General features: G+C 47.6%; 1 protein-coding gene across 3 annotated transcripts in view; it reads right to left on the reverse strand.

Moving 5' to 3' along the window:
* The window catches only part of LOC147729765 (caspase-1-like), a 494,150-nt gene that overhangs the window by 351,560 nt on the left and 116,952 nt on the right, over positions 1-25,638 (reverse strand). The window lies entirely within an intron of this gene.

The following is a 25,638-nucleotide window of genomic DNA, read 5'->3' on the forward strand; positions in this document are numbered from 1 at the left end:
ACATAGTATATGGAGTAGTAGATATAATTAGTAGAGTGAGTTATGAATGACTTTTAAAATAGAGTAGATATTAGAGAGCAGTAGTTAGTTAGTACTTTAGAGTATTAGAGTGTAGTAGAGAGTAGTAGAGTTGTAGAGAGTGAGTATAAGATAATGGTGTGAGGGTGGGTGTACAGCGGGCCGGAAAAGCAAGCGAGGAGGCCGTATGTAGTGTGCAATAGTAGGGGTTTATTTCAGAGTCACAAAGGTAGAACACAAGGAAAACAAAGAGGACGTCTGGGTGCTGGATCCACTCCGGGCCGGCGTTGCTGCTTGCGGTCTTCGGCGGTTCCAACGGAGGCTCCGGCGACGTGGAGGATCCACGGAGGGCAGGGAGCAAAAGAGAAACAAAAGGGACCGTTAGTCCTATCCTAGTCGTAGGATCTCTACTACAGTCACCGTCACCCGGGTGTGTGGGGGAGGAACGGAAAACGAGACAGTGAGGAAAGAAAGGGACCGGGAGGAAGGAGTACGGGGCGGGAGGAAGAAAGGGTGCTCGGTCGGGACGTGAAGAGGGGGGCGGGTCAAACAGTGCAGTGCTATACAATTATAATACAGTGCAGGGGACGTGATTCTAAAGAGAAGGGGGATTTATACAAGGGCTATACAGGGGACTCCTAGTGAGTAGAATTAGTGAGGTTAAAGGCACTCACGCGGTCCGCCGTAACTCTCCCGTTGAGTTACGGCCGCTCTACAGCCACCTCCTGTGGACTCCACCACTCTTCGGTCCACACGTCTGCTTCAGCCGTCTGCTCTTCGTCTCCTCTCTCTTCTCCTTCGCGTCCACCAGTCCGAGGTTCCTGCCACAAATCTCCGACGACTTGCACTTCCGGGTTCTCCCTTTTATCCGGTGCTGTCGCTGCCATAGGGGCGGAGCTTCCGGAGTCCGCGATATTTGAGGCTGTCTGACCCGATGTTCTGGTTGGTCCCTGTGGGGAAAAGAAGGGGGTGATTCTCTGGCGTTTTGCTGGCGTCTCAGGTCGAGTCCTTATGGTGGTACACTGAGGCCGGGGATACAGTCCTGGGGGTGGCGAAGGAGATAAGTGTGGGGAAGGGCGGAGTACCGGTCGGGTTGGTCGGGAGGCCGTCTCACAAATGGATAGTGTAATTGAGTGAGTTGTGAGGAGTGTGACTAGTAGGAAACAGAGAGTAGTTAGAGGGTGTATTAGAGTGTGATTAGTTGAGTGATTCCTAGTGTGAATTGAGAGTATTACAGAGTAGTAGAGATTGAGTAAAGTGTGAGTAGCTATAGTAATAGTACAGTGAGTAGTTGTTAGTAAAGTGTAGCAGAGTATTAGATAGTTATAATAGAGAGTATTATAGTGAGTAGTAGAGAGTAGTGTGTTTTTTGGATAGAGTTGTAGAAAGTGAGTAGTTTAGTATTAGAGTAGTAAAGAGTGTGTTGCATATTAGTGTTATTAGTAGAGTAGTAGATAGTAGTGTGTGTTATAGTGTTGTTGAATAAGTAGTATAATAGTAAAGTGAGTATTGGAGTGAGTAGTGATAGTATTAGATATTGTGTAGTAGCAAGTGAGTAGTAGTTATTAATAAAGAGTGAAAAAGTGAGTATTAAAGAGTGAGTATCAGACTTTTAGTGGTAGAGTGAGTATTAGACCCCTTGGTCCGCTCCTTCCAGACATCCGATACGACAAAGAGGAGCTCCTCAGCCTTCGTAACAAATACTTAAAGGTATGTGAGCACAGCATTGATCTTAGCATAAGTAGACCGACGTATCCCTGCAAACACTGTGGTTTCATGTTTAAAAAGCATCCTAAAACAAGTACGCCCAATGATAACGCCCAACCAGAGCATAGTAGGAAAATCACTGGTGCACTGCTCAACTGTCGTTCCCTCAAAAAACACAAACTAGAGGTATACGACCTGATTACAGACAACAAATGGGACATACTGTGCCTCACGGAAACTTGGCTGGACGAAGACTCAGACCCTGAAGTCAGAGAGGCCCTGCCCCCGGGATACGCAATTTGTAGACAGGACAGACCTAAGGGAAGGGGTGGTGGCATCGCCATTATCCATAGAGTGAATATGACTTGCTCCCTCGAACCTGCAAATATATCAGATAGCGAAACTGGGTCATTCTCTATCGATATAGACAAAAATACGGTAATTAAAGGCCTACTAATCTACAGACCCCCGGGAGGTAGCAGAAACTTTGCGGATAGTCTCATCCAGAACGTTACCCCATTGGCTATGAGATACAGGAGGTTCCTAGTACTTGGGGATCTTAACCTCCACTTCGAAGACCTCAATAATTCAGCTGCTCAAGAACTGTGCCAAGAGCTGCAAACCCTGCAACTAGGAACAGCTTCCCTCCTCCCCACTCATCGGCAGGGGCACCTACTTGACCCCATCTTCAACAATATGGAGGATCTGAAGCAGGACCTTCCCATTCCCCTGCTGTGGACCGACCACTTCCTTGTCCCCTTTCATTTCCTAATCCAGATTCAACATAAAAAAATTCACAATAGTGACAACAAACAACAGAGGAAATGGTCACGTTTTTCCATGGACTCTTTTGAACATCACTTCCTTTTAAACGGCTCTCCCATAGACCTAGGAGTAGATGTTGACAGGGCTTGCACAGCCCTGGACGGAAACATCACTAAAGCCCTGGACATCACTGCCCCTTGGGCCAATAAGGGTCCGGAGCGACAAACTAAAACTGCACCTTGGTTCAGCACAGCTCTTAGAGAAACCAAGGCAGCTTGTAAGAGGCTCGAACGCGCCTGGAGAAAGAACTATTCACTAGAGGCAAGAGTTGTGTATAAAGCTAGCCTAAAAGATTACCATCTCCTAATCAGGAAAACCAAAGCGACCTTCTACGCTGACCAAATAGAAAACGCTAACTGCTCATCCAAGGAACTCTTTAGGATCTATAAAGAGATCACTACACCTCCCCCCTCTTCAGAGCAGGCTGAGACTTCAGCTCAATCTTGCAATGCCATCGCGGAATTTTTTTACAAAAAAGTACGCGACATCTATACCAGTTTCCCTGAAGATGCCAGAACTGGCTCCAACCGTCTTCCTCCTCAGGAAGAAGCGATTTGGGAGGCAAAGATCGAAGACTGCCTCACAGTATTCCAGGTTCCGACGGAGGACCTCCTGATAGCCATGGCTAAAGGAATTAAATCAGGCTCCCCTCACGATCCTGCCCCTGCCAAATTCCTGGCCAGCGCCATGAGTCGTCTAGCACCTTATGTTGGCCACATATTATCTACTTCTTTTAACACTGGCAAGGTCCCCCACGGATGGAAAAAGGCAGTCGTGCTACCTCTTAAGAAAAAACCCCACATCAGTGCGTCCCAGCTTAGTAACCTGCGCCCCATTTCGCTGCTGCCCTTCTTTTCTAAACTAGCAGAAAAACTAGTTAATCAACAACTCTCAGCACACATAGAGTCCAGAGGCCTCCTGCATACTAACCAATCGGGCTTCCGAGCCCGCCATTCCACAGAGTCAGCCCTCCTCTTTTCGACTGAGGCACTGAGGAAGCACGTGGACGCAGGGCATGTGGCGGCACTGGTGCTCCTAGACCTCAGCGCAGCCTTCGACACTGTGGCACATCATACGTTGCTACAGTGTCTGAAGAAAGGAGGAGTGACAGGCATGGCCTGGCTATGGCTGGAATCTTTTCTTACCAACCGCAGCTTCTTGGTGCAGCAAGGAGGAGCACGATCCGACACCTTTGACCTTGGTCAAGGAGTGCCGCAGGGATCAAGCCTCAGTCCAACACTTTTTAATTTATATGTCACCCCCGTGGCCATTACTGCGGAACGCTATGGGGTGGAAGTAGTAACATACGCAGACGACACCCAGCTGGTGATCGCTCTGACCCAACCCTCTGAACTAGCCGCCGCAAACTTCTCAGCATGCCTCCAGGAGATGGCTGAATGGATGGCGATGAACTGCCTCCGTCTCAACGGTGACAAGACTGAGGTGCTAGTTGTGGGAAAACCCCCCTCAGTTTGGACATCTGCCTGGTGGCCGCAGACCTTGGGGCCACTCCCTACCCCCAGCGATCAGGTGAAAAATCTTGGAGTATGGGTGGATTCTAAGCTTGGCTACGACTACCACACCAGACGAGTAGCTGGTGCTTGCTTTTCGATTCTACGGAAACTCCGTAAAACCATCGACCTGCTCCCAGAATCCTCAAGGAAGACCCTGGTCCATGCTCTTGTCACGTCAAGACTGGACTATGGAAATGCCTTGTATCTAGGTGCCAACGTCTCCAGTCGGCGGCGACTGCAGACAATCCAGAACGCTGCAGCTCGCCTGGTACTCCGGCTACCCAGAAGAGCCTCCTCTAAAAAATCCCTACAAACATTGCACTGGCTCCCGATTAACGAAAGGATCGACTTTAAGGCCCTGTGTATTGGCCACAGGATCGTACATGGCAAGGGTCCGGCCTTCCTTCACAACCTGCTATGCCCCTATACGCCCACCCGTCAACTCCGCTCATTAGGAGCAGGACTTCTTGTTGTCCCCAGACACAAGAAGGCCAGAATGGGAGGCAGATCCTTCCGTATTCTGGTGGCACACAAATGGAATTCTCTCCCCCCGAGCTTAAGAGTGGAATCATCGGAGCTCATCTTTCGCAGGAAACTGAAAACATTCCTCTTTCCTAAAGATTAGCCCGTCCTGTTTCTGACTGTCGGAGCAACTGACTCTTCTAACAGCGCGGGGACACACTGACAGTGTAACCAGGCGCTTTACAAAATCAGAAATAAATAAATAAATAAATAAATAGAATGAGTAGTGGAGTGCATTGAGTAGTTTTTTTTATAAAGTATGGAGATAATATTGATAAATATGTATTTATATACATGTACATATATATATATGCAGCATATTTTTAGGGATATATATATGCATATACATGTGCATACTTAGTAATATCTTTGTAGAGTGATGCATATATATGCATGTTGATTCCAACAGAGCTACGAGAGGGCACACGACAGCGCTCTCCCACTCGGGTCTGAAAATGCAGTCTGCCTCTTACTTCACCATTAGTGTTATCTTTTGCCGACGCGTTTCAAGGCCGATAGCCTCTTCTTCCTGGGCTGCTTAAGAAATGCATTCGGACCTCCCATTAATTCAAAATGACATCTTTATTGGTTAGTTTAAGCCCCTTCTTAGGCGTGTCTTATATACAATGTCTCTTGATGCCTGATGGGACCTGAAGTTTTTAATGCGGGTTCCAAATGTCTATTTTTCTTCCATTGCGCATTTAAATCCTGTAGTAGGTGGTGGAGCTTACCGGCAGACAATTAAGCATATAGAACGCTGTGCATACGGTGTTGAATAGTTTCACTCCTCAGCCTCAGCTAGCCAGGTGATTGCATTTTCACACAGCTAGCGATGGTGCTCCTCTCCGCGGCCGGGCCGCCGCATGTAAATTTTGATTCCAACAGAGCTACGAGAGGGCACACAACAGCCCTCTCCCACTCGGGTCTGAAAATGCAGTCTGCCTCTTACTTCACCATTAGTGTTATCTTTTGCCGACGCGTTTCAAGGCCGATAGCCTCTTCTTCCTGGGCTGCTTAAGAAATGCATTCGGACCTCCCATTAATTCAAAATGACATCTTTATTGGTTAGTTTAAGCCCCTTCTTAGGCGTGTCTTATATACAATGTCTCTTGATGCCTGATGGGACCTGAAGTTTTTAATGCGGGTTCCAAATGTCTATTTTTCTTCCATTGCGCATTTAAATCCTGTAGTAGGTGGTGGAGCTTACCGGCAGACAATTAAGCATATAGAACGCTGTGCATACGGTGTTGAATAGTTTCACTCCTCAGCCTCAGCTAGCCAGGTGATTGCATTTTCCCACAGCTAGCGATGGTGCTCCTCTCCGCGGCCGGGCCGCCGCATGTAAATTTTGATTCCAACAGAGCTACGAGAGGGCACACGACAGCGCTCTCCCACTCGGGTCTGAAAATGCAATCTGCCTCTTACTTCACCATTAGTGTTATCTTTTGCCGACGCGTTTCAATATGCATGTATGTATGTATATACTAATACATTTGATTTACAATGCAATGGTTTCGTCTTTGTTAAAGTTGGAGCTATTGGCATTGTAAATGACATTTTCTTGTTTATGTTTTTGTTTTCAAAACAGATAAATAAATGGCATTGTCATTTTATTTACAATGGCAATAGGTGAGCATTAGAGAGTAGTAGAGAGTATGAGCAGTTATTAGTAGTTAGTAGAGAGTGACTAGTTGATTAATAGAAAGTATACTTGTATAGAGTATAGTAGGAGTAAGTTGTAGGCAGTAGTAGATAGTGAGTAAAATATATTAGTAGAGTGTAGTATAGAGTGAGTAGTAGATAGTGTGTATAGAGAGTGTATGACGTGAGTAGTAGAGAGAGAGTAGTAGTGAGTAATGAAAAGTACTATATAGAAATAGATGTACTTTAATGAGTTGTAGATAGTATATTGAGTAGTTGATATATTTAGTAGAATGAGTTGCGAATGACTTAAAATAGAGTAGATATTAGAGAGCAGTAGTTTGTTAGTACTTTAGAGTATTAGAGTGTAGTAGAGTGAGTATAAGATAGTGGATAGTGTAATTGAGTGAGTTGGTAGTAGAGAGTAGTTAGAGGGTGTATTAGTGTGTGATTAGTAGAGTGAGTACTAGAGTGTGAATTGATAGTATTAGGGAGTAGTAGAGATTGAGTAAAGTGTGAGTAGCTTACAGTAGTAGTAGAGTGAGTAGTTGTTAGGAAAGTGTAGTCGAGTAGTAGATGGTTATAATAGAGTATTATAGTGAGTAGTAATGAGTGAGTAGTAGAGAACTTAATTAACCAAAGCATCGTCAGAACATTGTTTGTGTTTATCTAATACTAATTTCATATCATTCGACACGCACATGCACTAGAGCACAAACAATCCTTGGCATTACATATACAAATTGGGTACATTGCAAAAAGCACTGCAATAATGAATGAAACATTTTCCTTTGGAAGTCTGTGAATTCCTGTGTTGATATGAACCAGCGATCTATATATGATGGGGCTGGTACTTCTTGACTATTTATAAATTCATCAATACTTCAGGTTAAAAACGATTAAATTTGTATAGTTCTTTATGTTCTGTAAATCCTAGCGTTGCTGATTTACAAGACTGTAGTGTAGTAATGCTGAGGCCTATCACAAAGGGGAAGATTGGAAACACTCTTGTATGATAATTGAAGAGGGTTCCAACCAGGGTAATCCTTCTGTGACTTATTATGTTCCTGGTGCTCAAAGGTTTAAAAGAATTGATTGATATAGGCGTTTCGGGTAAGTATACCAGAGTCTGCCTGGTCTACGGATAGAGTTCTGGTGTCAGCTACTGTCTAGGAGGAGCCCTTTAAACTCCATCAGTTTCATTAGCTGGATGCCTGCTGGGTGAGTCACCGTTGAGGGGGCGGGCCCTTAAGGAGAATGAGAACTGGGGGGAGGGGAGAGAGATGTACGTGAGAGAGAGACAAGGCACACAAGGCAGAGAGACACCAATCGCACGCACTCGCTATGGACAAATTCTACATCTAGGCAGAATATTTTGGAAAAGTGTGACTTCCAAAACAGGCGGAGAGGCTAATTCGCAAAGTCCAATTTTAGGGTATGCGGCTAACACTAAGGGTTGGGCAAAAAATGTGAGGCGTTGCAATAGTAATTCAGTTGCCTATCGCCTGCTGCTCTGAGGACACAACAGGAAGGAAATAACATGAGCCACGGGAAGAACCTCCGGTCGTTAGTCTAATCTTACGGGGCTGCTGCCCTGTCACGGCTTGTCATGCGCGGTAGTAAGAGATTCTTAATTTGTCCTCAGCCGGAAGGGCAAGGCAAGCTCCTCCTGCTCCCCAGCCACGTTCCTGGTGATGTTTGCAATGGTAAAGCAGTGGCTGTGCGAGCACAACATACCTGTGCTTTAAGCGCCATATCCCGGACTGGCAGGTACCCGAGGTCCGCCCGATCCCCTGTCCTACCCCTGTGCCCCACTTCACAGACAGCGGTGGCAGGGTGTGGGGGGGCAGGGGGGGATTGACAGTGCCGTGGCCCGGGCTTGCCCAGGGATCGTACGGGTTGCTTTTTGCCCCTAGCTATGCCTTTTGCCTGGGGCTAAGAAATGAAGTAAAGATACAAAACTCGGAAAGCACGCGGCACAGCCGCTGCTGATGTAGAGGAATATTTCCTGTGCGGAGTAACTCGCCTTGGCAGCTGTCTCAGGGCTGGTGGTCCAGATTCCTCAACCTCACGCCCGTCCCTGGCACACAGCAGTCTATTCTCTGCGCGCGTACAGTATGTTTGTTTGTTTGTTTATTTTATTATGCTTGATTAATTAAAACCATTGCATACAAAAGATAAAAATTTCTGGGGTTAAAATAATTCTATAATAAATGATTTTACATTGTATTAAAATAACACAAATTATTAAAGTATGTGTTGCCCTGACTTTGACCGAAAGTAACTTTTACCGCTCGACATGCTTGCACTGTGAAGAGCGGGCGGGCGGGCGGGCATCATGTCTGGTTAGTTTGCTTTGCACACAGGGTTGTAGCAACTGGCAAAAAAAATTTCATCCGCCAACCCCTAAGCGCAGTACATCATTCATCGTGAACTTGTATCCACTAAACAAACGAGACGGGCAGCAGGAGACTGTAAGGCCCGTCCTTTTCAGACTGGGGCGTGTTTTTCTTTCTCCCCTCTTCTCCATTGGCTGGAATGTAAACAACGGGCGTGTTTTTGACTTGTTGTTTACATTCCAGCCAATGGAGAAGAGGGTAGAACAAACTGAAAAAACACGCCCCCCAATCCGAAATGGACGGGCCTTGCAGCGAGAGAATGACGTCACTGAGACCTCTTCTCCAATGGCTGGCCGCCGTTCAGGAGGCCAGCCAATGGAGAAGAGGGGCGGGGTTAACCCTCGCTACTCAGAATCATTAATTCTCGCCAGCGAGACTGCGCATGTGCGCAGCCTACGCTAGCCGAGTCCTAAAAAGGGACTTCAATCTTAATGGAAAATATAAAATCAACATTTTAAGCAGTCGACATTTTAATATAGATACTGCACTCCAATATATGTCTGCCTCCTAAGCCAGGTAACCCTGCCCTTCCCCAAAGACCGAGGATAAAGGTTTCTCTGTATTACTCCTATGACCATTGTGAGAAGTTGGCCTGGTATGTGATGTCCACTATTCTAGTGGGCACCTTGCATCAGTCCAAACGACCCTTATTGATGGTAGGTTGTAAAGTCAACCTTATAGAAAGCTATCCTAGAGGTAGCTCTGGAGAGCAGCCTTCAGGCTAAGACTTAGAGGCGAGTTAAGCAAGTTGTTTTACCAGTTATCGTCTCTTGAATGATCAAATGAAAGCACACCACACAAGGTATATATCAAATATATATGTATTTAATCTAAACACAACTCCTCTACACTCTTACTGAGGTCAGAGGTAAAAGTACAATACAAGAAACTTAATTAGCATACGATAAGTTGCACAGTATATGTTTTGCCCTAGGGGCCTCACAAACATATACTAAAATAGTGATATAAGAATCACGTGAGGGATAGAAAGCAGGCCTAGGGCCTGTAGAACTGCTGGGGCTACCTGGAACCACCCACGGTTAGGATGCAGGAGGCCCATGGGGGACGCATGCAGTGTCTAAACACAGCCGCGGATCACTATTGACTTTCTATGGAGAACGAACAAGTTACAATTTTAAAGAATAAGGGCACCTAGAGGTGAACTACGATGGAACCCTTTAAGACTAGGACACTTCGAGAGTCAAGACCCAAGGGAGCACCGGAGTACTCATGTTACCTCACCCAGGGAAGCCGGGTGCACAGGTGTCTTTTGGTGTTGGGTTTCGTCGTCGATTCCAATGGAGAGCTCCGAAGAAATGCTGCAGGTGACTAGAGAAAAAGTGTCCGGGTGGATCCAAGGGTGGATCGGAGATGTGAAGAACCTGAAAGCAGAGGGGACAGAGTCTGGGTCACTAGCCAGTGACCAGGATAGCGAGGAGAAAATGCCAGCCAATGTCGGGTGATTTCAGGTGAAAGCGGTGAAGCTTGACTCTTCAGCCACGAGGACCAGGGGGTGTCGGCGATGACCAGGAGCTGGATTCGAGCTGTCCCACAAAGGATGTTGAGTGCTGCAGCGTCGGAATCAGGATTGGACCCAGCAAGCCTTGGCAACAGCAACCCATGCAAGATGACAAGATTGGCTTCGGTTCAGACCAGCAAGATCTGGAGGACTCCTCCTTTGGAGGGGAGTCAGAGCACGTCTGGAGCAAACAGGAAAGCTTAAGAAATCAAAGATTGGCCTTCGTAGGGGCTCACTAGCCAACGGACTAGGAACCGCAAAGGAGAGTCGAGCTGAAATGCACAAAGCGGGTCCACGGAACACTCGTGGAGTGTAGGCCTCTAAGCTTCGGTGCAAAAGGTGCTCGGGCAGGGGCTTCAAATGCCCCAATGCACAACTTCGGGATATTTCGGGAAGTAGGTGCAGTACAAAAAATGCAGGATGTCCAGAAGTTTCGATCCCACGTCTCTCGTGTCAGCTATGCATCTCAGCTTTGCTGGGATCTCGGGTCAGCCTCAGAGATGTTTGGAAGTCCGTGTCCTGTTTCGCAAATTCTTCAGGATCCGGCGGGAGCCTCGAAAATGCAGACCGGCAAAGATGCTGTTGGTGCCTGTTTGAACAGGGTGGTCACTCCTTGACCACAAGGGAGATTTCTTCCATCTTCCAGTCGATATGGAATGTCGAAGGTCCAAGATATATGTTGCAGAGATTCGTCCAGGGTAATCTTAAGTCCTAGGCAGTGTCTGAAAAGCATTCACTGAATGCAACCCACCCTGCCCCAATACACTAAAGCCTGTCCGGGGAGGTGCTAGCACCTCCCTGGACAGGAAACCTATTGTCCAGGCCTCCCCTGCCGGAGTTTCGTACAGCAGCAGGAGGGCAGACTCGTGTCTGTGGCAGCAGCATCCATTTTGTGATGATGGGGCTCTGTTTAACCTTAAACGGGTTTACCAGTGTGTACATGTCTTCTCCCTCTAGAAGGGTGGAATGCTACCCCCGCCGCCAGAACTGGTGGCGGGAGTAGTATTCCAAAGTGTTTGACACCTTTCACGACATGTTTTGATAAAGCCAAACCAAAGTTAGCATTAACCACGAGGATTATAATGCACTTAAGAGTATATGTTATGGCTATATCATAGAACAGCTATAAGGAGATGGTTCCGAAAGCTGCAGAGGGGCTCAACTCATACTAGGGCACCCTTTCACACAAAACCAAGCACTCTGCCTTCAGGATTGTTAAGGCCTGCCATAGGAGTGACTTATAGGTATATATAGGTATATATATATATATATATATATATATATATATATATATATATATATATATATATATTTTTTTTTTTTCACCAATCCTGTTTTCTACACATCGTAAACAGGCGCTGACTCCGTGGGGTCTTGTTTCAGAAACAAGTTTATTTCACCAAGTGCAAAGTTTAAAGTTTGACGCGTTTCGACGGATGGAGTCTTGCTCACAACAGAGAATTTTAGTAAGTGAATGCATTTTAAACATACCAAGCGCTCATTGGTCTCTGAGGCGGCTTCATTGTTGTCATAGCAACCATTGCTTCATGGCCACGGAAAAGTTACAACATTTTCTTAGTTTATGTAAACGCGCTGTACATATTATATTCATTGAATGCTAAATAATTATAAAGCAAAGTTGACATAAGATACACATTTACAACAATTGTTAATTACATTGTCACAGTGTTTTGAATTTGATTTGCCGAATTCAGTGTTTGTGAACATGTGTAGCTGCCACCTTTAAGTTCGAGATGGCTCAGCGCGATGTGTGCATCATCATTGCTAAAAACTTGTTCATGTATGTATATACTTATACTCTTATTTGGTTCTGTACATGGATGCCTCTTAAAACATTAGGTTTGTACAGTTGTTACTGCGATACTCTCAGTGTCTTGTGCTGGAGTTGGGAACTGGCTTAAGGGTCTAGTGCCCGTTTAACCACTTTTTCTAATAATTTAAAGATTCTGCTTGTTGTGGATTGTTTTGTAATATAGCCCATGTGGGCAATTAAGTGACTATCCAATTTGCAGTATTATACCTAATAAGATTGGTTTACCTAATGTACAGTTATTCTACTAGGTATCTTTGCATGAAAGCAATGATTGCACCGGCCTTACCATTATGAAGCCACCAATAAAATCATTTTGATCATGTTTTTGTTCAAGTGCGTTACTTGCAGCCTATGCCGAAAGTAATAGTGATATAGTGATACTAAGTTTTACTTCCTCATACGAAAGAGTGGGTTCGGGATTGCTCAGAAGTCTATTTACATTATTCGAGTTATACTTGCTATAAAGTGCACACTCAGTGCCTCATCTGCATTCAATCCCTATATATATATATATATATATATATATATATATATATATATATATATATATATATATATATATATATATATATATATATATATATACACACACTATATCTAAGTAAGGGGTGATAACACCACCTTACCCAGGCTGCAATTGCAGATCTGTGGTGTCAGTTTGGAAGGCTAACCAGGGGTGGCACAATACATGCTTCCGCCCCTGGTAGGCGGAAGCATGTATTGTGCCACCCCTGGTAGACGAGGTCGCTCCCCACGCTGCCCCCCGCCCTGCCTGCCTTGCAGCCTGGTATCGTAGCGCTTCGCTGCGGATATTGCGAAATTAACCTACTCATCTGTATTGCTAGACATAGGAGCGCGCTAGACTGCCTTAATTGTTTTGCATTTTAATTCATTTGGACATCGTAGCGCTAGACTGCCTTGACTGCTTTATCCTTGTATCCATTGAGACTTCGTAGCGCTAGATTGTCAGAGTGCGCTGTTAATAACGTTGCATTTGCCTGCTGGTTAATTTAAAGGGGTGCCTGTCTGTACCGGAGCCACTACCATTTGCTTCGCATTGGCTTAGTATCTCGTCTTTAGGCTGCCTGCCATTTTGTTTTTGTTGTTGTTGTTGTGTGACTCCCTGCCTGGGTCTCCGCCCCGCTCCCGCCTCCCAGCTGACCCTCCCTCGCCCCTCCCCTCCCACTACCCATATATGACAGACGCCTTTGCGCGCAGCGTTCACGTGCAGCGGATGCGCCCCATGCGCGCCGAAGGTGCGCCAAAGGTAAGCCCGTCTACGCCCGTCCGCGCCTGGACCGCTCCCAGCGCCAGACCCCATGGTCCTCGCAATACACCCTCCTCCCGCATAACGTACAACGCCGCTTCCCTCCTGACCCTCAACCCCGGACGCATACCACAATGCTGCATAGCCACCCCAGGATACACCCATGGACCGTTCACCTGCCACTCCTGCAAGTTCTCATGCATCAGAACCCACACCAATTCCACTTCCCCCAAACACAGCACCGACTCTAACCACCTGAAGTGCATCCTGCTGAACACCCGCTCGGTGCACAGACACGCCACTGAACTCTGGGATCTACTCGACACTACATCACCGGACGTCGCCTTCCTTACTGAAACATGGATGAACGCCTCATCAGCACCCGACATCGCCATAGCCATCCCGGACAATTACAAGATCATCCGAAAAGACCGCACCGTCCAACCAGGAGGAGGCATCGCCATCGTCCATAAGAACACCATCCGAATTACGACCAGCTCCGACGACAACCTCGCAACCGCTGAACACCTTCACTTCCAGATCCACACCGACCCCAAGACCACACTTAGAGGCACTCTCATCTACAGACCACCAGGAACCCGCACACAATTCAACGAAGATATCACTGACTTCATCAGCCCACATGCCCTCAACTCCGAGAACTACATCCTACTGGGAGACCTCAACTTCCACCTGGAAAAGAAAAATGACAGCAACACCACCACCCTTCTTGACAACCTGGCCAATCTCGGACTCAAACAACTTGTCGACACCCCCACCCACTTAGCCCATCACACGCTCGACCCTATCTTCACCTCCAGCAAACACATCTCCTTCGATCACACCTCACTCAGCTCTTCATTGGACGGACCACAGCTGCGTCCACTTCAGCTACAAGAAGACCCCGACTCACAACCCCCCACAACCTATCCCTCGAAGAAACTGGAATAAAATCACCACCGATCAACTCACCACATCGCTTAATCAAAACCCTCCCGCCATTTCATCAGAACCAAACCAAGCTGCCAACAAACTCACACAATGGATCACCCTCTGCGCTGACGAACTAGCACCCTTGAAAATCCACCAGATCAAACAAGGTAACAAAAAGGCCCCCTGGTTCAACGATGACCTCAGAAAATCAAAGAAGTTGTGTCGCACCCTCGAGAAAACCTGGAGAAAAAACCCAACCACTGACAACCTAACCACCTTCAAGGACGCCACCCGCAAACACCACCAATTGATCCGATCCACCAAGAAATCAGCTCTCAAGGATCGACTCGACAACAACGCCCACAACAGCAAGGATCTTTTCAACATCGTCAAAGAATTTACCAACCCCACCGCCAGCACCAACGACATTACTCCCTCTCAAGACCTCTGCGACTCTCTATCCTCTTTCTTCCACAACAAAATCGCCGACATACATAACAGCTTTGAAAACCAGTCCGAAGAACAGCCCACTCCACCCACATCCGAACCAAAACAGCACTCTCACAACCTTTGCACCTGGAACCCAATAACCACTGAAGACACCATCAGCCTGATGAACTCCATCCACTCAGGCTCTCCAACCGACCCATGTCCCCACCACATCTTCAACAAAGCAGACTCCATCATTGCACCCCATCTCCGCAATGTCATCAACTGCTCCTTCAAGTCCGTTACCTTCCCGGAAAGCTGGAAACATGCCGAACTCAGCTCCCTTCTGAAGAAACCCACAGCAGACCCCTCTGAACTTAAGAACTACCTCCCCATTTCACTCCTCCCATTCCCCGCCAAAGTCATTGAGAAAGCCGTCAACAGTCAGCTCGCCGCTTCCTCGAATCCAACTACTCCCTCGACCCCTCACAGTCAGGCTTCCGAGCTAAACACAGCACCAAAACTGCCCTCATCGCAGCTACAGACGACATCCAAACGCTACTGGACAACGGGGAAACAGTTGCCCTCATCCTACTTGACCTCTCCGCTGCCTTCGACACAGTCTGCCATAGCACCCTCATACAACGCCTCAGCAACATCGGAATACAAGGAAAAGCTCTGGACTGGATCATCTCATTCCTCGCCGGAAGAACCCAGAGAGTCCGCCTCCCTCCATTCAAATCAGAGGCCACCGAAGTCATCTGCGGCGTACCACAAGGATCTTCCCTCAGTCCCACCCTCTTCAATGTATACATGAGTCCCCTCGCATCCATCGCACGGCAACACAACCTCAACATCATCTCCTACGCAGACGACACCCAGCTGATCCTCTCCCTCACCAAAGACCCAAACACCACCAAAACCAATCTACACGAAGGAATGAAAGATGTAGCCGAATGGATGAAGAACAGCCGATTAAAACTAAACTCAGACAAAACGGAAGTCCTCATCTTAGGATCATCCCCCTCTGCCTGGGACGACTCTTGGTGGCCACCGGCCTTGGGCAACACACCCATACCTACAGATCACGCACGTAACCTGGGCTTCATCCTAGACTCCTCCCTCTCAATGACCAGACAAGTCAATGCCGTCTCATCGTCATGCTTCAACATCCTTCGCATGCTCAAAAAAATCTTCAGTTGGATCCCCACCGAAACAAGAAAGACAGTCACCCACGCACTAGTCACCAGCCGATTGATCTATGGAAATACCCTTTACGCCGGAACCACAGCCAAATTACAGAATAAACTCCAACGCATCCAAAACGCCTCAGCCAGACTCATACTGGACATCCCCCGTCAAGCTCACATTTCCGGTCACCTGAAGGAACTCCACTGGCTCCCCGTTAATAAGAGAATAACGTTCCGTCTCCTCACCCACGCACACAAAGCCCTATACGACCTAGGACCCGAATGCCTCAACACACGACTATCCTTCTACAAACCCACCCGCCAACTACGATCATCCAATCAAGCCCTCGCTGCAATTCCGCGCATCCACAGAGCCACCATAGGAGGAAGATCCTTCTCCTACTTAGCGGCCAAAACCTGGAACTCCCTCCCCACCCACCTCCGCCTTACCCAGAACCACCCCTCCTTCAGAAAGCAGCTAAAAACCTGGCTATTCGATAAATAACGCACCCACCATCCCTCAAGCGCCTTGAGACCCTCTGGGTGAGTAGTGCGCTATACAAATTTCAGAACTTGAACTTGAACCTATGCCCTGGGTAGCTAAGGTACCATATACAGGGGCTCACAAGGGTAACCCAGTAACCAATCTGGGATGTACCTAAAGTACATGGTATCAATTTAGAGAGAGAACAGCTAGGCTGTGGTCCTGATTAGCAGGGCCACAGTCAGACTAAAATCGAAAAACCAGTAAAACACAGCAAAAAAGTGGGGGTAACCATAGGAAGCAGACCCTACTCTAATACAACCATCAGCATAGAAAACCCACCCTGGAAGTGAGGTCAGCGGCTGCATGGGAAAGGACGACGTGCACCTCAGGCAAAGAGATGTTGAAAGTATTGGTATAGAATGTACTGGCTCAAGCCCCTGTGACACTCAACAGCATAAAGACCACACCATAAGCTCATATCTTGCCAATCAGAAAACAATCACAAAGAGCACTTGTGAGGAGTTCTGCGACCCGACCCAACCCAAGATGGCCGCCGGACAGGTCGACACCAGAAGCAAGGTCGGAGTTCTAGGTGCGCGAGCACCCACGATCACGACTCCATCCGGCCCGGGGATTCAAATGACCGGCTACGCAGGGACGGAGGTGTAGGGGCCGGAGCCGACGTCTCAGGACCAGGACCCGGAAGCGGAGAACGAGAATGGAGAGGAAGACCTGGAGAAGACCGCGAATCACCCAGAGGAGGAGGCGGACAGAGCCCACGAGAATCCAGACAACGCGAGCGAGACCGGCCCCCTGAGGGAATCAGAGGAGGCTGGATCTCACCAAACCACGGTCACCTGGGACCGTGGCAACAGGCAAGTGACGGGGGAGACTGGGTTTTCCCTTAAGAGGTGGTGGGCAAGCCGCCTGAGCACTGCACCACGTTGACAGCACTTTTGCCCCCCCCCCCCCTCACTTAGGCACCTCACAGTTAGGGACTGGTGTGGGAAGGGCACGTCTCCCCTATCCTCCTATCTTTGTGCAGAAAGCCTGACACATATTTTTTTTGTGTTTTCCTTTCCCTTCTGCCCTCCTGGAGGCCGGTTAAAGAACACCCAGACGTTAAGCAACGCGGGACAAGAATATCCAGAAGAATACCGGCGGGGGGGCTATCCGGATAGATACTACCTCCTGAACTGCTCCCTAAGAAAGACATTATTCTCGGATCCCCACCCTTTTTGGTTGTTTATGGTATTGTTTCCAATTAGTATCCGGAAAATCTAAGTTACCAACCCTTAACTCGGTAACTGGGACGCTACCCAGTGTATGGATAAACCCGAGCATTTACCCCAGAAAAGAGTAAATAAAGCATTCAAACCTTACCCTACGACTCGCTCTTAAATTACAAGAACGCCAGGAGAAATTACCATACCTCTATCAAGCTAGCGAAAACTAATTACTATACCAACCTGATAGAATCGTCCAACAACAACCAAAAAGAGATATTCCAAATAGTCAACAGCTTTAGAAAACCTAAAATATTATCACAGGAAATTCCACTGTCTCAAGCTCTTTGCGATAAAATCGCGGAATATTTCGAACAGAAAATCACAAACTTTACCAAAGAATTTCCACAGATCAGCCAGCTAGCATTAAACACAATGGATCCTATCTTTCCAAAAGATACATCTGGTACCACAACATGGGACAGTTTTACCATGATTAACCTAACTGAGTCATCTCAAGCCATTTCAAAACTGAACTCAGGCTCCCCTCTTGATCCCTGTCCACCTCTACTACTCAAGACCATAAAAGACGAGGTTAACCCAATGATCAACTCTATTCTGAACTCTTCCCTGCGAACAGGAGACATCCCCACATGCTGGAAAGTCGCAGTAGTTAAACCTCTCCAAAAAAAATCTATCCAAGACCCCACGACACTGTCAAACCTTCGACCCATATCACTTCTCCCAGCACTATGTAAACTTACAGAAACATGCGTAAACAAACAGCTCACCGCATACCTGGAGAACAATAACCTGCTTCACCCTAACCAAGCGGGTTTTCGTTCCCACCATTCCACTGAATCTGCCCTCATCTTCTCAACGGAAACAATTAGGACCGCATTGGATCAGGGCAAAAGAGCTGTCCTGATCCTACTTGATTTATCCGCGGCGTTCGACACGGTGTCCCACGATATTCTACTTCATCGCCTGAGTAGCGCAGGCATAGGGGGCACCGTGTTGAAATGGTTCACCAACTTTCTCAGACAAAGAAAACAAACCATCATCCTAGGGCCATATCACTCTGAGGCCAGAGAAGTTCAATCTGGGGTACCTCAGGGCTCTAGCTTAAGCCCTATATTGTTCAACCTGTATATGGTCCCATTAATGAAACTCATCTCCTCCTTTGCTATCAGCTCAATAGCATACGCCGATGACACTCAACTAGTTTTAATTCTAGATGAGGACGCGGCAATTGCCGAACGCTCCCTTAGGGACTGTCTGGAAGCCACCTTTAAGTGGATGAACATAAACCACCTGAGATGTAACACCGCAAAGACCGAAATTCTACCCTTTGGGAAAAATAACTTGTTCTCCCCCCAAACCTGCTGGCCACCCAATGCCGAAGCCCCGCCAAGCACTATAAAGAGTGCCCGTAACCTAGGCATCAAATTTGATGAGGCATTATCATTCAAACAACAGACCATTGAAGTGGCTGGCTCATGTTTTAATGTCATCAAGAGCCTTCGGAAATTCTTTGATTTCCTTCCCTTATCAGCCAAGAAAACAGTAGCGGTGGCATTAATCACATCCAGGCTAGACTATTGTAATGGTCTATATGTAGGGGCCAACAAAGCCTTACTACATAAGCTGCAAATGGTACAAAACGCTGCAGCAAGATTAGTGCTAAAAACATCGAGAAAGTCCTCGGCATCGGCAGCACTAGATACACTCCACTGGCTTCCCATTCAAAAGAGAATACTATTCAAACTACTGATAATTTCTTTCAGGGCATTCCACAAAACAGGTCCAACTTACCTGTACAACCAATTCAACCGCTACCACCCCGGACGTCACTTAAGATCTGCCACGGCCAACCTAATGATCATCCCAAAGTTCCGACTGTCCACTAGAGGGGGAAAGTCTCTGACGGTCAAAGGACCAAGAGCATGGAACAAACTCCCTCCTCAAATCCGGGAAATTTCATGCGAAAGTAGATTCAGGAAAGCCATCAAAACCTGGATCTACAATCAAACAGCCACCACCTGCAAAGCCCTGGTCTAACTCTGAAACGTCTCTAGGGGTTATTATATCTCTTACCCCTCCTTTGATCCACACAAATCACATCTAGCGCCAAGATGCTCCTTGGAGCGATAGAGCGCTATATAAAACCCGAATCAAATCAAATCAAATACCACCCGGGAGCGGGGCGGAGTTCCCCACAGTGGTGTCAGAAGTGGGATTTCGACCGCTGTCTTGCAGTCGTACCCCACCAACATGGAGAACATCGTCACTCAATTAGCGGAGGGGCAGCGACACTTGCAACTATTGCACCTACCTGTACCACAATAGAACGATCTCAAAATCTTTGCAATGAACTGGCAGATTTTTTCAAACTTAAGATCAACGACATATTTTCCACCTTTTCTACAAAGCCCACTTTAGAACCCACGAGTCATAATACAAATCACTCCTCCACTTCCACATCTTTTTCAGAATTTGCTCAAATCACCACTACTCAGATAATGGAAATTATAACAACTATCAAATCAGGATCACCACTCGATCCATGTCCACCTATGATTAATAAACCAGTGACCAACTTGATAGCCCCCATGCTGACTAATATCTGCAATGCCATGTTTCGCTCAGGATCCTATCCTTCGGTTTGGAAGAAAGCAATTATCAAACCGTTATTAAAAAAATCTAGCTTGAAGCCCTCTGATTCTAAAAACTATCGACCTATTGCAAGCCTTCCTTTCCCCTCAAAAATATTCGAGAAAATCATGAATCATCAGTTGGCCAATTATATTGACCAGAACAATCTTCTTGATGATACCCAATTCGGGTTCAGGAAAGGCCATGGGACCGAAACTGCCCTTATAAAGGCAGCAGACGAGGTCAGAGTAATCATGGATCAAGGAGGTGCAGCAGTCCTGATATTATTGGACTGGTCTGCTGCTTTCGACACGGTCGATCACAACATCTTGATCGACCGTGTTGGAAGGATCGGCTTTCAGGATAAGGCCAAATCACTGCTAACCTCCTTTCTTTCGGGCCGTGAGCAGTCAGTCAAACTGGGTGATTTCATCTCCCCTACCTTTACCTTGCCATGTGGTGTTCCTCAGGGATCCTCGCTAAGTCCGACGCTATTCAACATCTATGTGCCGGACTTGGCGAGGGTCATTAAATCCTACGGTATAGGTTTAACATCTTATGCTGATGATACCCAGTTAGTACTGGCTGTTCATAACAATGGAAGAGCGGTTGCGGCTGACTTCCAAGACGGATTGATGGCCATCACCTCTTGGATGGACCACAATTGTTTAAAATTAAACTCAGACAGGACGGAGGTCATGATATTCGGTAGCCTGACCCCGTCTTGGTCCCCATCATGGTGGCCCTCTGACTTAAGCCTTCCCCCGACACCGGTGAATAAAGTCAGGAACCTACGTGTTCTATTTAATAATAAACTTTCATTTGTAAGCCATGCTAATGCGGTAGTCTCGGCATCTTTTTACACTCTGAGGATGATTAAGAAATGATTGCCGTTTCTCCCAGCCAGCGCAGGCAAAACCCTGATGTCAACCTTGGTTTTATCCAAGGTTGACTATTGTAACGGTCTACTATTAAACGCTCAAGCACAAGTTCTGAATAAGCTACAACTTGTCCAGAACTCTGCTGCCAGAATTTTAACCCATACCCCAAAATTCTCATCCATCTCTCCAATCATTCGGCACCTGCACTGGCTTCCGATCAGGAGCCGTACTAAATTTAAGGCCTTATGTATCACCTATAAGGCCAGGAACGGTACAGGTCCAGAGTTTTTAAAGCAAGCCTTCTCTGTCGATACGCCCAAAACAGCGTTGCGCTCCTCCTCTGCTAACCTGCTACCAATTCCCCGCACTAAAAAGGTGAACTGGGGTGATAGACGATTCACGGTCGCTGCATCTAGGCTGTGGAACACTCTCCCCCTCCACATAAAATCATGCCCTTCCCTCATGATCTTCCGGAGACAATTAAAAACTTGGCTCTTTAACCAGTAAGTCCTGAGTCCACGCACCTGATCTGAACAGCGGCGAGACACCTTAGGGTATTTGTTGCGCTTAAGAAATTGCATAAATAAATAAATAAATTGGTAGAGGAGCAAGGGAAGCAAGCCCAGAAGGAAAGAGAGGAGCTACACACAGCTTTCCGGGACCAGGCTCTTCTTCTGGTCAATAACCAACAGGTGCAAGACACGGCCATATTAAGACTGTCTGATCTCGTAGCTAACACTAGAGTTCATCCCAATGTACCCAGTGCCGTTTTACAGAAATATCAAACAGGGGACGACCCTGATTTCTTCTTTGTGAACTTTGAGACGGTGGCCACCACTGCCGCCTGGCCTCCCGAGCGTTGGGGTCAATATGTCGCCCCCTTGTTATCAGGAGAGCTACAGGCAGCCTACCAGGCCGCCAATCCTGAGGGGAGTACCCCCTATACGGACATAAAGAGAACAATCCTGGAGAGGCTAGGATATGACACAGACTATTATAGAACACGTTTTCGAAAAGAAAGGTGGTCAACAGGCGACAACCCTAGGACTCTTTATTATCGGGTGCGGGACCTAGGGTGTCGTTGGCTCCAACCAACCACAACGTCCATAGACGAGTTAACCGAGAAAGTGGTCCGGGAACAATATCTGGAAGCCCTGCCAGGAAACACCTGGAGCTGGATACGCCAACATCCTAACGTGTCAGCCACTTTAACGGTTGACCTGGCTTGTGCCTTCCATCGCTCTCCGGATTTTCGCCCCTTTGCACATCGCCCCACCACTACTCCTGTTCGTCTTCCTCTCCGACCCCCACCCCTGCGACTAGATCCCCGACCTACCCCTCCCTCAGTCAAACCCCCCTAGAGGTTTCAGCCGGCAGTGCTACCACATCAAAGTCCCCAGTGTTTCCACTGCGCAGAGTGGGGCCATCTTGCACGCAACTGTCCAGCCAGAGCCCCTGCCCCCGAACCCATAGATGTAGGCTATACAAAGTGGAGGATCTACAGCACAGGAAACACAACCAGCCCTTATAACCTAAAAATTCATGTAAATGGGAAACCAGTAGAGGCAGTGCTTGACACAGGCTGCCAGCAAACCGTGGTGGCTGCTGACCTAGTCCCAAAGGCCCTTTTAATTCCTGACACACAGGTTCAGGTGACTTGTGTTCATGGAGAACACAGACTTTATCCACTGGCAGAAATAACCCTAGAAATACTAAAGGAAATCCAACTAAGGAAGGTAGGGGTTATACCAGGCCTACCAGAGCGGGTCCTGCTCGGGACTGATCTCCCTCGTTTTCCCGAGTACTTGCAGTCTGGAACCGGGTCTACAACCTCCTCCGAGTGGTTGACTGACACCCCCTTTGCACAAATCCCCATAGAACAACCACCCGAGCGAAAAATAAAGAGTAGAATGGAAAAGAGGCAGGAAAGGGTTCTCTTCTCCACACAGAATAAATCTCCGTCAGTGACTGTTCTTTCCTCCCCAGAACCACCGTCGGGTGACAGCCGTAGCTTCAGGGCAGACCAGCAGGAAAACAGCTCCCTGCAGAACGCGTGGACACAGGCTGAGGATGAGCAAGAAGGGAAGGTAGGTCCCTATTTCGTGGTAAAAAGGGATTTATTGTACCGCCTTATGCAGACCGCTAGAGGGAAAAGGGAACAGCTACTAGTACCAGGCCCATTCCGTTACTAGGTCCTACTCCTGGCCCATAGTCAAGCTGGAGGCGGCCACTGCGGAAAAGAAAAAACCCTAGACTACTTACTGGAAAGGTTCTATTGGCCAGGGATGTATCAAGAGGTTGCCAGGTTTTGTGCTGCTTGTGTCCGGTGTCAGCTTGTCAATACCCTACCCTGCCCTGCCTAGGGCTCCCCTTCAGCCCTTGCCCATTATAGACATCCCCTTCAGTCGGGTGGGGATGGACCTGGTGGGGCCTCTGATTCTCTGTGCCCGGGGTCATCGCTTTATTCTGGTTATTGTGGATTACACCACGCGATACCCCGAGGCTTTTCCCCTAACTACAGCGAACTCCAAAGCTATTGCTCAAGCCATGGTAACCCTGTTTTCAAGGGTCGGTTTCCCCAAGGAAGTCCTTAGAGACCAAGGGACTCCCTTTATGTCGCGACTTATGAAGCAAGTTTGTGACATCCTTCAGATACAACAGATAAGGACATCGGTGTACCATCCCCAGAACGATGGTCTGGTGGAACGGTACAATAAGACCATAAAACCCTATTGAGGAAACACATAGATAGCACCAGCAGAGATTGAGATCGGCAACTACCCCTAGTCCTTTACGCCATTCGCACCCATGAACAGAAGTCTACGGGGTTCTCGTCATTCGAGCTAGTGTTTGGACGGAGACCCCGTACCTTGCTAGATATGGCTGCGGAACAGTGGGTAGAAACTGAAGAGGAAGCAAAGCCTCTACTTCAGTACAGCGAGAATCTTAGAGATACCTTGGCAGCGGTTTGGGAAGAAGCACACAGCCAGTTAGAAAAAGTCCAAACACAACAGAAACGCCTCTATGATCGACAAACCCGGCTACGAGAGTTAGCTGTAGGGGACAAGGTCCTTATCCTTTTGCCTTCCTCTGAGAAAAAGCTATTAGCGACCTGGCAGGGACCCTATTCTGTACTGGCCAAGGTTACCCCTGTCACTTATCGGGTGGCCGTTCCCCATCACAGTAAGGCGTAGCAGATATATCACATTAACCTCCTGAAAGCCTGGGAAGAACCTATGCCTATACCCTCCTGCTCCAAGTCAAACAACATGTTGGTTGTTACCACCAAACCCCTGGAGGTGGCCCATTATACCCAAGAGGACACAGAGAACCCGACCTGGGGTTCACAGACCACGGAAGGGCAACAGAACCAGTTAGAAACCCTCTGTGCTTCATTTCCCACAGTTGTATCAGGTAAACCCGGAAAAACAACCCTGGTAGAGCACACCATCACCACTGATAACATACAACCCATTAAACAAGCACCCTACCGTATCCCAGCAGCCAGGCGAACCGCAATAGAAGGAGAAATTGACATGATGTTGAAGGCAGGGATTATTGAGCCTTCAAAAAGTCCCTGGTCCTCTCCCATCGTGTTAGTGTCGAAGCCGGACGGAAGCATTCGCTTCTGTATCGACTTCCGAAAATTGAATGCAGTGTCCCACTTTGATGCCTACCCTATGCCTAGGGTAGACAAATTAATAGAAACCCTAGGTCAAGCAAAAGTCATGTCCAGTATAGATCTGACTAAAGGATACTGGCAGATTCTATTACAGCAGGAGAGTAGAGACAACACAGCCTTTACAACACACATGGGTCTCTTCCAATTCAGGGTAATGCCCTTCAGTCTCCATGGAGCCCCAGTGACGTTTCAGCGTCTCATGGATGTGGTCCTGGGGCCCCGTGGAGAATACGCAAGGGCGTATTTGGATGACATAGTGATGTTTGGCCCAGATTGGGAGACCCACTTGTTACATCTGCATCACATCTTCAATGCCCTACAGGATGCGAGTTTAACCATCAATCCCAAGAAGACCACCCTAGGAGCCGACCACGTAGACTACTTGGGCTATGATATCTGGGATGGACAAATCCGGCCCAAGTGAACAAAATACAGGCCATCTCCCACATTCCACGCCCCATTACCAGAAAGGAGGTACAATCCTTTCTGGGTTTGGGGGGCTACTATCGGCGGTTTGTTCCACATTTTTCTTCCTTGGCCAGCCCTCTAACAGACCTGCTCACCAAACCTTTAAAAAGAGACACTATGCCCTGGACCTCTTCCCAGGAACAAAGCTTTAATACCCTGAAAACAGCCCTTTGCACCAACCCGGTCCTAAACTGTCCCGATTTCCAGAAGACCTTTGTACTACAGACCGACGCCTCGGACAGAGGCGTAGGGGCCATACTATCACAACCAGACGAACAAGGGATACTCCACCCAGTGCTATACATAAGCCGAAAACTCTTCCCTAGAGAGACAGCCTATGCGACCATAGAAAAGGAATGCTTGGCAATTAAGTGGGCGGTAGAGGCATGGCAGTATTACCTTCTGGGCAGACATTTTATTCTCTTGACTGATCACGCGCCT

Source organism: Lissotriton vulgaris, chromosome 2_1 (assembly GCF_964263255.1).
Source record: "Lissotriton vulgaris chromosome 2_1, aLisVul1.2, whole genome shotgun sequence".
Classification (NCBI taxonomy): domain Eukaryota; kingdom Metazoa; phylum Chordata; class Amphibia; order Caudata; family Salamandridae; genus Lissotriton; species Lissotriton vulgaris.